Source organism: Protopterus annectens, chromosome 13.part0, assembly GCF_019279795.1.
Source record: "Protopterus annectens isolate FY-2018-M chromosome 13.part0, PAN1.0, whole genome shotgun sequence".
NCBI classification, from domain to species: Eukaryota; Metazoa; Chordata; order Ceratodontiformes; family Protopteridae; genus Protopterus; species Protopterus annectens.
In genome coordinates this window covers 852,417,132-852,434,049 of record NC_056747.1, presented here as the reverse complement: position 1 = coordinate 852,434,049, position 16,918 = coordinate 852,417,132, and positions in this window count along the sequence as shown.

Sequence of the window (16,918 nt, the reverse complement as noted above, 5' to 3'; positions counted from 1 at the left end):
ATCAAATTAAGGGAGTAAATAGGTTATAATAATGGAGCAGGGATTGGGTACTCAGTCCAAGTGTATGAGAGGCAAAAAGAGAAGACCAGTTGTGGCTAAAGGTGACTGTCAGGCTAGCAATTAAGGCAAAATATTGGGCTTATAAGGAATGGAAATAAGTGGGTGTGGAGGCAGTGGAAGCAGAACACAAAATGGTTAGCAAAAAAGCAGCAAAGATGGTAAAAGAAGCAAAAGCTAAAGCTGAAATGGAGTTAGCATAGGGGGCTTAGGAAAGGCAACAAATCTGAGCAAAAATGGGAGGGAGAAAGAGAAGACCATACAGAGGTAAATCATTTTTTGCTTCACTCTTCATAAAGGAAAACAAGGGGTTTGCCATGCTGGGAGGAAGGAAGAGCAGAATAGGGGGGAAGAGTATAGAGACACCAGGATAGAATGGGAGGGGGATCACATGGCAATGGTTATCCTTATGAAGGATGAAACACAAGGACCATATTGGCTTCCCCTTGGTGTCCTCAAAAATCTAGCCAGTGCTTTGGCAGGCTCCCTGAGAGAGAACTTCAGCATATTACTGTTAGCTGTGGACAGCAAGACATCAATATTCCTATCTTTGGATACAGAGCTGTTTTTTATTTCAAAGGAGACAGCTTTGTTGTCCGACCTCACCAGTGAGGACATGACACTGGGGGGGGGGGTACAGCACTCTCCCATATTGGTAAGTAGTAGGTCCATTATGTTTGAACATCTGGTGGGTGTGGTCATTGGTATTTGTGTTAATAATGTCCAGGAATCGTTGTGTCTTCAAGGATGAGGCAAAGTATGTTTCCCAGTCTATAGAAAGGTAGTTAAAGTCTCCCATGAATATGGTATTTGGCTTAATGATGAGTATCACTAGTAGGTCTAGGTATTTGCTATGTAATTCAAGGGACATAGAGGGTGACCTATTCATTTCTAGAATATGGTATGGGACTTCGTCTTTGGTGATTTGCACATGGATGAATTCCAGGGCATCATCCTGTTTAACCAATATAAAGTTATGCTTGTTGCTAATACAGATTGAGACCCCTCAACGTTTGTCCTCGTCTTTGCATTTATTGATATATATATAATATATAGTTATATCTTTGTTGATCTAAATTTGTGGAAGGCACTGAAGCCTTACACTGCCACAGTACTTTCTGTGGATTTAAACCATGTCTCGGTAACGGCACAGATTTCTTTATTCTCCAGAGTGAGGAGAGCTTGCAGAGTGCAGAGGTTTTTGTTTAAGCTCTTAACATTGAGTAGTAACACCTTTGGATTTGTTTGGGTTTTGTTATGTCAGTAGGTTTGTTAAATTAGCATTGCCTAAAAAAGGATCTAAGGGGTTGGATAAATAGATAGGATAGGAAGGTAAAGACCATCTTTTGCAAAGCGGCGTGGTTGGCTAACTATGTCCTCTCATGCTGAGAAATATTGAATCCCCCTGAAAAGACATCAGAAACTAAGCCAATTATTTAAGCCAGTCCTCTTTTGTCTGTACTAAGGCATCATCCTTGGTGAAGGTAGAACACTGTTCAATGCAAGTCACATACTTGCCTGAGACACATATTCAGAGAGATCAACAATGTCTCTCTTCATATAGTCCAGGAAAGTACATCTCAGGTCATTAACAACCACATGGACTATGAATCATACTGTTACCTGTGGTGTAGTGACTTGAGTGTTTGCGTAACTTGGCAGATCCTGGCTGCAGATAAGCAACTAACTGTTATTTTCTCCTTATTCTGTCTGGTGAGTGGGGTGTCTATGTGTAGCACAGTGGATTCCCCTATGACAAGAGTCCTGAGTAATGTGTTGGCTTGCCTTATGGGCTTTGTTCCTAGGGCTCCACTGGGTGTAGGTGTTTGTGTTGTGTTTGGTGTTGCCTTAGGAGAGTGCTTTAGGGATTGCTAAGGATAAGCATTGCTGTTTATAGGCTTAGGATGTCTGTGGGGCTTAGGAAAATTGCTTTTTAGTGCCTCAGCATAGATTGGTCTACGTGTGTGATAGACACTATGTGTGATGAATGTAGTGTATGTGTTCTTGACAATCTTGTTTGTATGTGAGAGTTTTACCTCCAGTGAAATTGCTTTTCTACATCTCTTACATACTATGTTTCTTTCTTTAAGAATTACATCATTGTCTGTGAACATGAGAAAATTGCTACATTGTCTCAGGATACCCATGCCATTCGAATTGGTTACAGAGACATCTGCAAATTGCATATTCATGTTGTTTGGACCTGTATTTGGGTGGGCTACTGCAGGTCATCGACTGAGTTATACAGAGTTCTCCTTGGGTGGTCTTTGGGGTTTGGCACTAGACTAGGTTAGATTGTGCTAAGATCTGAAAGTAGTGCCTTTAATGTGCTGAAGACAACTTGTAGTAACAGAGGGTTATTCAAGTGCAATACTGGTTTTCCTGGTGGGCACTTAGTATTATGGATATATGGAAAACAACAGGTTACACAACTGACAATAGCAATAAAACAGGGGAGGGAGGGATTTTGGAAGTCAGATTACAATAAGGGGTGATAACCAAAGACACTGGCCTTCAAACCAGAGTTCTAGTCTTCAGGTTAGAATTTTAGAAATGTTTAGCTTAATGTCTGAGTGTTTGTGTGTGTGGGGGGGTCATACACAAAGAACAGGGGAAAAGCTGGTATCAAGGTAAACTGAGAGGCACTGGAATACAACTTTAAGCATGTATATACAGCTATAAAAAGTACTAAAGCACAAACCCTGGAGCAGAAATCACAATACTGCCACTATTGCAATTCTACCACAGATTAAGGCACCAGACTATGCAGAAATGCATCAATGATGCTGTAATAAATGACTAAATGAGATAATTCGACTTTTGGAAATAGACGTGCAGTATAATGTATAAGCAATGCTAAAATCTTCTGTAATACACGATCTTCACACAACTACAAATGACTAAGGTCCCAGAACAAACTAAAAAAAGTGCAAATAGATAACTTTTTGGGGGTAAACCATGAAAAAAAAGGAGAGAAATACAAAAATGTATCACTGCAGCAGCATAGGTCACTATAAGTGTAACTTGAAATATTTAACTGGAGTTTAAATAAAAGCTTTTTTCTTCCCTTTTGATGACAAGGACGACTGAAATTCCAGAGGTGTCTAACCTAAGTAAAGTAGTCTTTAATGTGTGTGTCTTAGAAATAACTGAATAAATAGAGAGCAGGATCAGCCTCTTTGCTGATGAGGCAAAACATGTACAGAAATAAACTAAAGGAGGGAGAATATACCTCTTAACTGCTCCTGATTTTGTAAAAGATATTTGATTTTACCTCATATTTTTGACCTGTCCCATATAAAATGTTTGATTTTCTGGTAAATCACTGAGGAGATCAGTCAATCAAATATGCCAGAGATTGTAGTTTCATACTGTTCTATTAACTGTTTAAGTACTTGATGCAATATTTAAAATTTGTCTCAGGACTTGGGCCTTTGTCTCCCTATTATTATTAGTTTTGTCCAGATGTCTTTAGCAAAGAAATATAGAGGTACAGGGGTGGAGAGTTTAGCGAAACATATGGAAAGACTGAACAAGTGTGTGTACAGGTGCAGTTGTAGTTCAGCATTATCAAGGGCAAAATGCTGTGCTTGAGTCACAGAACGCCACTGTGAAATTTTGTCTGGGGGAGGTGGAACTAATGTTCTTAGAGCAGAAAAAAATGATTGGGTGGGGTGCTGACAGGAGCGGACTAAGGTCAACTGGTGCCCAAGGTAAAAGGGCTCCAGGGCACCCCCATCACACTACCCAGTGCCCCAATCCTGGTCTAGCTACACAAAACAAATACTGCTAAAGTGCCCCTGCTAGAGCGGCGCCCTAGGAGGCTGCCTAGTTGGTCTATGCTTAAAGCTGGCTATGGGTGCTGATCACTTCTTGACTGCAGCTCAGGAAGCAGATTTAAACAGCAGATGCAGCAACAAAAAGAATGCTGTAATTTATCCTCGATGGGACAGATTCCGAAACAAAGAGGTAGTGCTTCCACTCTACAAGGTCTTACTCAGATCACACCCTGAGGACTGTACACAGTTCTGGAAGCAATTTAAGGAAAACAAATATTCTGCTGCTGGAAGAAATTCAGAGGAAATCTACCAGAAAGGTCTGAGGGATGGAGGGAAAGGAATATGCCAGGGCTTAGAGGAACTAGAGCTCTTCTGAGGGTAGACCACACATTGGTAACATAATACTGCTGTATAACATCACATCTAGGAGAGGTGAAGGGGTCACTCTGATCAGAAAAGACAATAAGGGGAGGTGGAGACCCACGCAGAAACTTGTAATGTTTAACTACTCCCAAGGACTATTTTTTTTCAAATAGTGGGCTATAGATCCTTCAAATGGGCGACCAGAATGGATAATGGAGAAGGAGTACAAAGAGATATTCAAATGAGTATGAGAGAGGTAGAAAAATAATAAAAGGAAGGTAGAGATTGAGATTAAGTACAATGTTCAGGTACCTAAAAAGACAGATTAGATAGGTAAACAAATGCAATATAATAAAATGTTATGTACAGTCAGACAAGAGACACTACAGAAAACAATAAATGTTAGTGCAAGATAGACCTGGAAGAGATAAACAGAAAATAAAACAATATGCATTAAGTATATAAATCTGTAATGTCACAGCTATCAGATACATGCTAACTCAAAAAAGTATGACTTTAGAGACCTGCTAAAGCCTTCCATTGTATGACATTCCCAATGTTACTTTGGCAATCGGTTACAAATGGACTTCACATGATAAACAAATGATATATCATGGAAAATTTCTGTCCACAAAATCAGAGCCACTAGCAGCCCTACAGTGATTGAGTGGAGGATACAAACAAAACAAAAAGGAACCAGAAATTTTCTAAGGTTGGAAAAATTCAAAGCATGCAGTGCCAAATGCATTAACACCAAGATTTTACATGTTTTACATGCAATATACAAACATATTATTGACAGTCAGTGCAAACTCTGGAGGACTGGGATAATGTGATGGAAATAAGAGGTACCAGTCAGTAAGCATGGAGCAGAGTTCCTTATTGTTTACAAACCACCAGTCTTAATTGCAGGTAGCTCTAGTTGTAAGGCATTGCTGTAGTGAAGATATAAAGAGAAGGAGGCATAGATCACCACTGAAAGGACCTCAGGTACAATAAGATGCCTAATAGAAGTGGCATCATTCAGACGGTAATAAGAGTCTTGTCATCAACTGACATCTCGTCCTGAAATGTTCACCTTTCTTTAGTAACCACTCCAGGATTATGATTTGTAGACTTAACATTCCTGTGTACTACACTACAGATGATATAGAAGTCCAAAGGAGTAGCTATGAGGTCCAAACCACTAAGGAGTTAGTTTGTTCATGGTGTATTTCAACCAATTACTTTTTATTTAGTGATGGAAATAGTCCAGATCATCAGCAAGGGATATGACAGCAGCCATATATTCCTGAAGAAAAGCAAAGTGCTTTTATCATCCACATGACTTTAATAATGCAGATCTGTCCCTTTAATTAACTGTTCCAGGGACAGTGTCCATATGTTAAATATAAACAGACTCAGGATAGAATAATACTTGACCATACAATCCATCAAGTGAAAGAAAAATAAATTTATACCAGACACCAACTCTAGGTATGGCTTAAAAGTCAGGAGGTAAAAGAATTCAGGATGATAGCAGACACCACAGTAAAACCAGTGTCATTTCCTCAGAATACCATCAGTTGCAGAGAAAAGACAGAACTGGTACAGAGTGTCAACACTTATCTTTTGGCATTAAGAGATCATTCGCCACCCTGGTGAGGGCTGTCTTTGTATTATGACAAATCCAAACTCCTGACTGAAAAAGATCAAGGAATGCAAGATCATTCAAAAAGAAGTTAAGCTGAATATAGACCACCTTCTTGATAAACTTAGCAATAAGAAACACCCTCAGCAATCATTTCCCAGTCTTCATTAACCAAGCTTCCCCATCCAGCCACAGCCAGCATCAATATAAGCAAACAAGGAACCTGTCCTCACTCAACCTCATCACCTTCAACAATATTCTAAAATCAATTAACTGGGATTTACTAAAAACCCTCCATCTAGATGATGCTGTTGATTACTGCAAGACCACCTTCATGAATACCCTAAATAGCCTTGCACCTATACGCGCACGGAGGATAAAAAGTAGCCATGTTCCTTGGCTTACCAAATCTACTTGTCTTCTCAAGCATGCCAGAGACAAAATATGGAAGCTATGGCAGGAATACAGAAATACGGCAGACCTTCTAAAATTCAAAGAGCTTCACAACCGTGTAATAAAACTAGTTAACAGAGGTAAAAAAGAACATTACCTAAAACTTCAAACCAACCACCAGAAAAATCCAAAGAAATTCTGAACTTCCATAACCTCACTGCTTAACCCAGGCAAAAAAACCCATAAAAAAAACAATCCTTGCCCACTACCTGACAAATGTCCTGAAGAAAGAGATGCCAGTTTCAATACCTTCTTTATCAACTCCATAGCTGACATCACAATAAAATTCTGTCAGACAAATTTCTGCATTAGCCAAACATCCACACTTAGATCTCCTACCCACTTCCTCTCTCATATTCAAACCCATCTCTCAAAAGAACATACCACCCACCCCTCTTTATCCTTCACTCTTAAACCCACCCCAATCTCAACTATAAAATGATTACTACAAAAACTTAAACCCTGCTCCAATGCCCCAGATAATCTACCCTCAGAATACCTAAAATTGCTGCTGATAGCATCTGTTACCCTATAAGCATACTTATAAAGAGATTTATCCTAGAATCCTATGTTCCCAAAGACTGGAAAAAGGTATTCATCCTCCCTCTCCATACTTCATTAACATCTCACCCATTGCTATTCTCTCTCCACTCTCCAAATTTCTAGAAAAATGCATCAATTCCCAACTTCATTACTACCTTCCAGAATACCAAATACTATCATCTTCACAGCATGGCTTCAGACCTGGACATAGTACAACCATTGCCCTTCTCTCCTTTATGGATACTGTAAACAGAGCCCATGATACCTGTAGAATTGTCTCAGCCCTCTTCCTTGACCTATCCAAAGCCTTCAACACTATTTCTCACCCTCTTCTAACTTCCCAACTCTTTACAATTGGTCTATCCCCTCCCCCCACCCTAAACTGGTTCTCCAGTTATTTACATGAAAGACAACAAGCTGTCAGATGGCAAAATGCCATCTCTCCTTTCTTTAACACCACCGCCAGCATTCCCCAAGGCTCCATATTTGGACCATTCCTATGTAGCATATTCATAAACAACTTCACCTTATCACTAGCTCAAGAAACTATAATTTAGTATCCAGATGACTCCACTATCCTCTGCTCTGCTGACTGTTTCCATCTTACTTATACTAACTCAAAATGCCTTTTCATTCACAGAATCCTGGATGCATAACAACCACCTCATATGAAACACTAAAAAATCCAAAAACATTCTTTTCACCCCCAAGAAAACAACCCCCTTAAATAACATCAACTTCAATATCTTCTCTCTTAACAAATCATTAATAGAAATCGTTACACACACAAAACTTCTCACTATCGACAAACACATGAAATTTGACCTTCATATACAGCAAAACATCCACAAAAAGCACTGTAAACTTGGTGCCCTTTATAGGCACAATCACTCCCTAAGCCCATCAACAAGAATAACCTTAGCCTCTACATACCTACGACCCCCTCTCCTGTATGGTGCCCCTCTACTTACTAACATCCAAAGCTCCTCTAAACTTAAACTTGTGGCATGCTACAATAAAATCATCAAATTCGCAACCAACTCCAAATGCTCCACCCATCACTGCACTGCCTTAAAATCACTGAACTCAATAGAACTACCTAACTACCTCTTCTATCTGCAACTAACCACAGCTCACAAAATACTGTTCGAACTCCAAGACTGTCCTGCCCTTAACTCAACTACTATCACCCAAATAGGCCCCTCAGATCAAGAAACCAAATGTTTTTACAAGTTCACAAACCTAATCTCCCACCCAACAAGTTTCTTTACTCTTATTCTATAGCCAAAAACTGGAATACTTTGCCTCTAACCATCAGAACAACTCCAAACCCCTCCATTTTCAAATGTTCCCTTCTTACTCACCTTTCTTCATGCTGGAAGTGTACTTGCACCAAGCCTCTCTAAAAGACCCATATTTCTTGACATCATTGTCATCTTGTTTTTTTGTTTTATAGAATAGTACTACTGTATATAGAGATCATAGTCACAATTAGCCATGTATATAGCTACCTAAAACTGCTTGTATAGGCTCACTGTTGCTCACTGATGTTCCTGCTCCAGGTTAACCTCAACATTTGTATATACTGTTTCCTTCTTACTGAGTTGTACTTTCTTTGCAATTTCATTGTAATCTCATCTTATACTGTGGAGCTTTTCCTGAATTGTATTTTCTTTGCAATTTTATTGTATTTACAGCTTGCACTGTAGAGCTTTTCTCCCCGGGCCTCCACTGAAAATGAGTTCTGCTGGCCCAGTGGACTTTCCCGGTGAACAAAAAGAAAATAAATAAATAAGTTTGAAAAAGGTCAATAATGATCTAGAATGCCAAGATTTAAGGAAGCCTTTTGAGGATTTGGTCACCAAGGTCTCCTTATGAGATTTTTTTTATTCTCATCTTTATTTATATAGCTGCATATATAGTACACATTACATATATATACACACACACACACACACACACACACACACACACACACACACACACACACACACACACACACACACACACACACACACACACACACACACACACACACACACACACACACACACACACACACACACAGCATATTAAAACCACAGTATCAAATTTAAAAGAGCAAAAATATATATACACAAATCAGATGGAAAACTCAGAAGAACAATGGAGCATTATCTTTCCCAGGTTTAAATAAACCATCCTAAATGAATAAAACTGCACAAACTCTGGAGGGAAGTCTTGATGCCCACTGCCAGTGTCATAGAAAATAGTTGATTTCATAGGACTGCTGCAAAGTAGGCAAAGGAATGCCTACCTACAGTCTCTAAGTCAGTCCTTGGAACATCCAAACGATGATTTTCAGTGGTTTTGTCAAAGAATCAGCACAAGCTCTTTCAAACAGGCACAGCCTGGATAGTTAAGGTCATGTCCTTGAGAAGTGACTGTGCAGCTACTGTCAGTTTGGTCAAATACTGCAACATGAGTAATGGAGTAATATAGTAGGACTATGAGGTGCTAGTAAAAATCCTGGTCACAGAATACTTTACCTGCTGCAGGTGAGCAAGGTCACAGCCCAAAACCCAAGATAAAGTACACTGCAATAAATGAGACAAGGGAGATACAAGTGCATATAACATTGGTTTTATGGCTAAAGATAGCATAAGGTGCTTAATATGAGAGATAGCTTTTAAACGGTAAGAAGATGACCTTACAACATCCACTATCTGGTCTTTGAATGTCAGCATGTTTTCAACAAAGGATACAGATTTTGATTAAATAGAACACATTTCACTCAAAACTTAATATTGAAAATAAGGGAAGAGAGGAAGTGAACCTGAGATGGACGTACATTTATATGTGCAAGCATCACCTCTTTTTCTTTTTCAGTATAAGTTTTAGGTGACAGCATTTCATCTACTAATGGAAGGCACTCAGGCAGTCTTTTAAAATAATAACAGACACATGCACCTGAGTGGTAGGACAGGTATATCTGAATAACAAAGAGGATAACAAGGATGACAAATATCTCTACCTTAAAAAATATCTTTCAGTTAAATTACTTGCACTGTAAATAACAAGGAAGACAAAACTGCACCTTGAAGCCTCCAAAGCTGGTGAAACAAATACCTAACCCAGTGTATCCCCCATCTCTAGAAAAGACCCCATTCACATATCAAGCGTAGTTGTCTGACAACCTTTCAGACCAAATTACTAAAATAACTACTAATAATAGCCTTGCTTTAGCACCTCGTTCATAACAACCCTTCAGTCTCTCTCTAGTCCCTTGGAAAATGTACTGCAGTAGAATAATGGAAGTAGTATTAACATAACAATAAAAAGAAGAGAAAGTAACAGATGCAATCTATAAGACAATTAAACAAGTTGGGAGTTGTTATAATGGTTAATGTGCTTACATCACAGACACAAGGTTCAGGGTCTGATTCGCACTTTTGGAAGGGAAGTTGGACAGGCTTAAAATAGTCCATAAAGGCAGCAAGCCTAGTACTTACCTATGACAATCAAATTTGTAGGCATTTACCATTACATTCTATATTAAGGCTATAACTTCTGAGTTTATTTCATTTTAGAGTAAAATCATTCTCTTTTTTAAAGAGGGTGTTCTTTGAATCTCTTAACCTTACCTTGCAGAGAACATGTTCTAAAATGTAACTCTTTAAAATATCTGTTCTACAATATTGTTGTTTGTCTTTCGGCTTTTTCCCGGTAAGGGGTCGCCACAGTGGAACTCCAGTCCGCTAATGATTGGCAGTAGATTTTTACGAAACGCCGAGGTGCCAGCTCGACGCCCAACCTTCAACGAAGGCACGCATATTTACGCACACATGTCTTTCGAACGCTACCCAACCACAATATACTTGAATATAATGAACTTCTCCTTTTATTTAATTGCTATATGTATGCTGTTTACATTACTGCATCAAAGGAAAAAAATTCTGAGGTGCTAGAAAGACTGTGTAAGAACTGAAAGGACTGTAAAATATTTTTGCCAAGAAAGTGGTTCTGAATAATAATTTTATCAGTAGCACTTTTACTTGCTTGGTGTATTTATTTATTATTTCTAATAGTACAGTATAGCATTTAAACCATGGATGACTGAATGAGTGACCCCAACATTTTTCATGGAATATGTGAGGAAAATCTTCTTAACTCTTTTATATCTAGTAGCTGTAGTATATCACACCTCTTGCATCCTTAGATTTGTAATTGTTTTCTGCAAAATCAAGTTAAAAAGAAATAAGCTAAACGAATAGAAATATATTGTGAATAATACATTTATTTATTTATTTTTTTTATTTTGATTTTCTTTATTGGGATTTTCCAAATAGGTTTAGTCAAAAACACATTTTCAGAGGAGGCCCAGGGATCACAGCTCTAACATATTACAAACGTTTTTCAACAGACATTCAGTAATATGCCAGCACAAGGAATCCACGTAAAGATCAAAACCAGTGGTTGTCACACAGCGATTTTATTAAAACAGATGATTTAGCGCATTCATCAACTCCAAACGTTGACTTCATCAGAATACTTCGCTCCTGTAAATAACCCACTTAAACATCTCTAAAAATTGGCGCCAACAATGACAACCAATAAAATACATCAAACTGTTTAAAGGAACATTTGAATATACAAACTGTTTACCATTTAAATAATGAACTTTAAAAACATAAACTAGTAAATGCATGGCAACATTAAGCCTTAATATAAAATCAATAGCGTGCTACCACAACAGGCTTAATAGGAATATTGTCATTTAATCCAGGGGGTGTGGTATCTTAATCTTATTTCAGAGTGTATGTCAATTATTTTGGATAACAACTTTATTTTTTATGAGGGAGAACATTACAGGCAGACTAGGGGTGTGGCTATGGGGGCAGCATGTGCCCCCATTTATGCCAACCTAGTCATGATAGACTGGGAAGATAATTTATTTAATAGCCCATATTTTCAGTATGCTAGGTTATATTCTCATTTTAGGATGATATCTTTATATTATGGGATGGGCCCCAGGAAAGTATTGACTCCTTCATGAGTTATATTAATAGTACTAGTACATTTCTGAAATTCACACACAATGTTGAAAGAGAAAAGATAGCATATTTGGACACCCTTATTATTAAGACCGGCTGGTTTTAAATTTAGGATATTTAGGAAGCCTACTTTTAGTAATAATTATTTAGAGTATGACAGCAGTCATCTGAGGAAATTGTTCCAGAATATTTTTAAAGGACAATGTATTAGAGCAGCGAGGATGACCTCATGTTATGAAGATATGATTCAGGAAATTGAATATATTAGCTATTTATTTTTGGAGAGGGGGTATCCTCAATGTTTAATCAGGGATATGGCCAACTATGTAGGGAAGGAATGGAACAAGAAATACAAACCCCTATTGGAGGAAGTATCTCCCCCCAGGAAACTGGAACTATAGGAGTTAACAATACGTAGTATAATAGAGCATGTATTGTTAAATATGGTCCTTACGCCGAGAAGGTTAAACACTTAATAGGTGACAGTTGGAACATTCTGAAGGCCAATGAGGATATTTGCCATTTAATAGATGACAAATCTATGTTTGTCTTTAAAATAGACAAGAACATTAAGAGTACTTTGGAAATGGGCAACGGTAACTTCATTAGGAATAATAAGACTGGCCACACACAAAAATGTGGTAGTTGTAATTACTGTCAGTACATATTAGAGAAGGATAGTATTATACTGGCAATGTGAACAGAACTAAAGTTAGGTTTAGAAAGGGAAGCTGTAACACCAGACATTTAGTATATCTTGCGAAGTGTATGCTTTGCTCGGGGTATTATATCGGGAAGACTGACAGATTATTTAAGAACAGAATATACGATCATTTGTATAACATCAGAAAAAAGGATTTGAATAATGCACTTTACAGACACATTGAGAAAAAAGGATGATCATTTTTTTAGGTTTGCTATTGTGGAACAGGTCTTTGATAATCCAAGGGATGGGAACATGAAAAGTGTGTTGGGGGAGAAAGAAGTGAAGTGGCATTTACTATTAGATACCACCACACCCCTGGATTAAATGACAGTATTCCTATTAAGCCTGTTCTGGTAGCACGCTATTGATTTTATATTAAGGCTTAATGTTGCCATGTATTTACAAGTTTATGTTTTTAAAGTTCATTATTTAAATGGTAAACAGTTTGTATATTCAAATGTTCCTTTAAACATTTTGATGTATTTTATTGGTTGTCATTGTTGGTGCCAATTTTTAGAGATATTTAAGTGGGTTGTTTACAGGAGCAAAGTATTCTGATGAAGTCAACGTTTGGAGCTGATGAAAGTGCTAAATCATCTGTTTTAATAAAATCGCTGTGTGACAAGCCCTGGTTTTGATCTTTACGTGGACTTCTTGTGCTCGAATTTAGTGTGTTTGGATTATTGGACATTGTCGTCTTAGTTGTTTCCCGACACATGTTTTGGATATACTTTTATTCAGTAATATGCATTAACAAACATTAGGTAATATACATTAACATACATTCAGTGATATATATTAACAGACGTATAACACACAAAGAAGTGCACCAAGCCAACGGAGCACGGAACCCACGAAATAAAATAGATTAATCACAACAGCCACTTCCAAAAGTTTCCGTGGAATTCCTGGCAGACTGGTTGTAATAAATACTTGTAGTTACAGCGACCAAAAACACTTGTGATAGAATGCAAATATAAATTGCAATTAACAATTCTAGAAACGTTCGTACTGATAAAAACTAGTTTATTTGAACACGTTAGCGCTTTCACCTACTGGCTTCTTCAGACGTACAAAAAACACTACAAATCCATCAATTAAATAGTCTGCCTGTAAATCCAATTGGATTAGCCAGAAAATATACTTAAAGGTATACTAACACTTAACATAAAAACTCACAATCCATCAATATGCAAATACAAATCTGATTATATACATAAACAATACACTTATGCCTGGAATAATATATATATAAAAAACTGTCAGGCAATCTATATATATCAAATCAGATATTGAAATATTAAAAAATATTAATCTGTTTCATTTAAAAAAATAATGCACATGTTGTGACTGCAAGTCTTGATTAAAAATACTAAAATATACATATCACATACCAAATAAATAGATAAAAACATAAATTCATAAATGTGTGCACATATCTACAAAAATCTATCTACATATGTAATATACGTCTGGATATATAGGGACAAAAATATATACAAATATAGTCACTGTATGTTAGGTGTCAGTATAATAAATGACCACAATATCAACACATAGATTCCCCTAACTGCCTCCCTAGTAGATCACTAACAACACTTGGATTTCTTAGGATTCCTACACCTCTTCTTCCCCAGTACGGGTCTAATGTTCACTCTCTCATTCAGACCAGGTGATTTATCAGATTTACATCTGATAATCCATTTCATTTCACATTCTAGTGTGTCATTAATCAGGTCCCCCCCTCTAGGGTTCTCATGCACTTCTTGCATAACAAAAAACATAAATGTGTGCGATGAACCAGTACTTTTAACATGTTTGGCTAATGCGTTGGTTTCTGTCCCCATTCTAATGTGATATAGATGTTCCCTAACTCGTTCTCGCAATGCTCTATTGGTTTTTCCTATATAATATGAGCTACATGCTGAACATCTCGCTAAATATATCACATTCTTACTTGTACAGTTTGTGCCCGTATTAAACTTGTACACATAATTACTAACAGGGTGTATAAATGTAGTACTGGTATCAATAGCATGGCATTGATTACATTTGCCACAAGGGAGAGTATTAGACCCACTGTCCCTATTGCTCTATGAGCAATACCTCTGCTACTCAAGCAGTCTGTACCCCTTTCCCCATAGCACAGTCACATTCTGTGGGGAGGGAGAGATCCAAGAGCAGGGGTCGACAGAAGAGAAAGGGAACGGATTGGGAACAGCAAGGCCCAACCATAAAGAAAATGTGGGAACGGGCAGGAGTACGCTAGTTGTAAATATATCCAACAGAATCCTTACATACTATGAAGAACAAGTTCTTGCTAGAGGTTTGAATTTTATTCCAACCAGTAATAGTAACTTGGTAGATTCTATAATAGATATAAAGACCTATGTTAGGAATATCCAATTGAAACTGGAATATGGTACGAGTGAGTCAGGAGATGTTGATACCGGGTTTAGAACAAATAGTACATATGTACCACAATTACATCCACTCTTGGATGTCTTCTCTAAGTTAGTAGAAGAAGACATATATACATATTTTGAAAACCCTAATAGACCGAAATGTAGATACAATTTGAATTATCAGCAAAGACAGGCCCTTAACACACTGAAGATGGATAATTCTATTGTCATAAGACCAGCGGATAAAGGTGGCCCGATAGTGGTCATGGATGTTGACGGGTACATGGATATTATGACTGAATTTTTATATGATGAATTGTTTTATCTACGTATTACCATGGTTAGAGTTACTGAGTTGATGGTGGGGGTATATAATATGCTGGATGAATTATTGTCATCAGAGATTATATCATCAAGTATGTACAACTATTTGAAAGTTTTTAATCCCAGGATACCAATAATTCAAGGTCTGCCGAAGGTGCACAAGTCATTACAGAGGCCGCCTATGAGACCCATAGTTGCAGGCCAAGGCTGGTTGACTGAACCTCTGTCTATATATGTTGAGTATTACACTAGGCCACTTGTGAATAGAGTTCCGCACATACTCAAAGATAGCAAGCAGTTTCTGTTAGAACTGTATGATGAATTGAAATTAGTAGGTGACTTATGTGAATATGTTCTAGTAACCCTAGATGTAGTGAGTCTTTTCACTAAGATACCAAATGATATAGGGATAGTATATATGCAGAAGTTTTTGAGTATGCAGTCCTCGTATACTGAGAATATAGTGGAGGTGCTATGTCTGTTTATGGAAACTATTCTTACGAATAATGTATTTATGTTTGGGGAGGAGTTGTTCTTGCAGAAAGATGGCGTAGCTATGGGCACTCCATGTGCCAATAGCTACGCCAATATTGTAATGGCACAGTGGGAGATGGATTTCCTTTTCAACACAAATGGATTCAAGGAACATGTCAGATGTTATAAGAGGTTTGTAGATGACCTCTTTTTTATATGGCTTGGGGACATTAATCAGTTGTTATTGTTTGTTGATGAGATTAATAACTCAACTGGTTTTTTAGATTTTACAGTTAGTTATTCGACTGATTCTATTTCCTTTTTGGATGTTAATATTATAAGACTACCCTCTGGATTGATCAACACATCCATTCATAGGAAATCATGTTACAGGAATACGTTATTACACAGGCAGAGTATGCACCCCAAGTATGTGTTTGACAATATTTTGAAGAGCCAATTAATGAGAGCGTCTAGATTGAATCCAAGTATTGAAGGGTATAATGACGAGATAGCCCGGCTTAGAAATATGTTTCATGACAGAGGTTATAGTGAGGGTGTATTTACACATGCGTTGAAATATGTCCATCCACTTAGAGGTACGGTGGCCAAACCATACTTCTCTGAACATCATTATAATGAGATTCACAATAATATGCCTGCAACAGCTGTTGTGAGAGCCCCACTTTTTTATACAAGAGACTCTGTATATATTAGAGATTCATTAGTTAGACACTGGGATGTACTGAGATTAGATGAACGCATTATTGAGTTAGTGGGATTTGAACCTAAGGTTGTTTATAAAAACAAACCCAATCTGAAGAACATGTTGTGTTATAAAACCTTGTTGAAGAAAGAGTTGAGAAATAGGGACAGTGGGTCTAATACTCTCCCTTGTGGCAAATGTAATCAATGCCATGCTATTGATACCAGTACTACATTTATACACCCTGTTAGTAATTATGTGTACAAGTTTAATACGGGCACAAACTGTACAAGTAAGAATGTGATATATTTAGCGAGATGTTCAGCATGTAGCTCATATTATATAGGAAAAACCAATAGAGCATTGCGAGAACGAGTTAGGGAACATCTATATCACATTAGAATGGGGACAGAAACCAACGCATTAGCCAAACACGTTAAAAGTA